Below are 2,009 nucleotides of genomic sequence, written 5' to 3'. Positions count from 1 at the left end.
AAGTTGGTGAGTTGGACATGCAAAAAGAAAAATTCAGTGTCCACATCAACAGCTGAAGCTGAGTATGTAGCCGTTGGTTGCTGTTGTGCCCAAATTCTTTGGATGAAAAATCAGCTACTGGACTACGATCTTCAGTTTTCAAGGATTCCTATTTATTGTGATAGCACCAGTGTTATTGCAATTGCAAACAACCATGTACTTCACTCCAAGACCAAACATATCGAGATCCGATATCATTTTATCAGAGATCATGTTATGAATGGTGATATTGAACTTCACTTCGTTCCAACTGAGTATCAACTCCCTGACCTTTTCACCAGCCTCTTGATGAGACAAGATTTAATATCTTGATCAGCGAATTGGGCATGTTGAACACTGAAGATTAATCTTCAGTCATTAAACATCACTCAGTAAGTGAAATGATTCAGTGCTCTATATCTAACACTGAACTTTTGAGTAAATATATCTATTCTCTCTAAGGTATGATTACTCCTGTTTTCTCAACTTAAAACCTTCACTGAAGCTTTCTCTTTTTCAGTGATAAATATTTTAAAAGGTGGTCTCAGTGATTCTCTACACTCACCACATCTTCAAGTATATCTTTATACTTATCTTAAAAATCTAAACGATCACTGAACCCTTTCTTATTAGTGATCACAACGTTTTTTAAATGTTAGTTTCAGTGACTCTCTTATCACTAAACTTGATGTCTTAAAACCATCACTGAATATTTCTTTTCAGCGATAAAATGTTTTAAACAGGGTTATCAGTGTTCTCTTAGACACTAAATGACTCTTCGTTTTCTTAAAAACTCTTTTTTGTTTTTAAAAGAAAATAGTAAATGAACCATCTTTATGACGACATTCTCTATTTACTATGCAGGACGCTTTGAGACGCGCAAAAAGTTCTGTCATTACGCTACCTCATTTAATGCCATCCAATCATGGATGAGAACGTGGTATATTTTTCATCATGACCACTTTTCCGAACCGTCGTCTTTTCTCTCTCTCATATTATTTCTTTCTCCTCCTACATATAAATATGAGACTTATTCTCCACTTTTCTCTTTACGCTTTCAAAATTCTTAGACCAACCTCTGCTAAGATTTCTCCAAAGCAAGAACTCTCTCTACATCTTCAAACCATTTGCGACCTTTCCTCTTAATCTTCAAAGGTCAAAATCTTCTTCATTCTTTCTTAGTTACAAGAAATGTGTTTAATATGATTAAGAACTTTTTTCTCTTAATACATTAAACTGTAAAGATTCATTAATCATCTCCTTCTTGATTATAATCTTATTTCTTTATACACATTCCACTTGATAAATCCTAATCTTTTAAGGATTTTTCAAAAGAAGTTTTTACTTGTTCAAAAACTTATTCTTTAATCTTAACCATAAACTCTTGGCTTATTTCTAACAAACCTATTCGCTTTTTTTCTTATTAATACAAACAGATGGTTGTCAAGAACGTCACCTTCTTCATTGACGAGATCTCCATCAAGGCCAACAACCACATTGCCTTGTTGGAGATACCCTCCTCTAAGGTGTTTTACCAAGATACGGCTGACTTTCTCAAGCAGTCGTCATTAGGCTACGCTCTCAACCATGAGCCCCTCATGGTCAAGGAAATTCTTCAGTAGTTCTGGTTCATTGTGAGTTTGTCGAAGTCCAAAACGATGCTGGACGCAAGATGGAGCAAATCCATTTCACTTTCAACTTCATGGAAGTGAAATTTGGTGTGTCTACACTCCGCTCATCTCTATGTCTTCCCAAGGGTCCCTTCGACAGCGAACCCTCCACCACTGAGATCATCAACTTTCTTGATGCCATTGGCTACCAGTAGCCAATTAAGAAGGACTTCAACGCCCCTCTGAAGTCCTTGACGAAGATTGAGAAAAACAGGATGTCACCTTTCTGGCAATACCTGTTTTCTCATTTCATCCAGTGCATGGGTGGAAAAACTGGAGGTCAGGACCAAGCCTCTAGGATCGCCTTGATCATAGGCGTAT

The sequence above is a fragment of the Cynara cardunculus genome, assembly GCF_001531365.2.
Source record: "Cynara cardunculus var. scolymus isolate 2C chromosome LG 16, CcrdV1, whole genome shotgun sequence".
NCBI classification, from domain to species: Eukaryota; Viridiplantae; Streptophyta; class Magnoliopsida; order Asterales; family Asteraceae; genus Cynara; species Cynara cardunculus.
The sequence above is the reverse complement of the archived record's forward strand: the minus strand, read 5'-3'. Positions refer to the sequence as shown.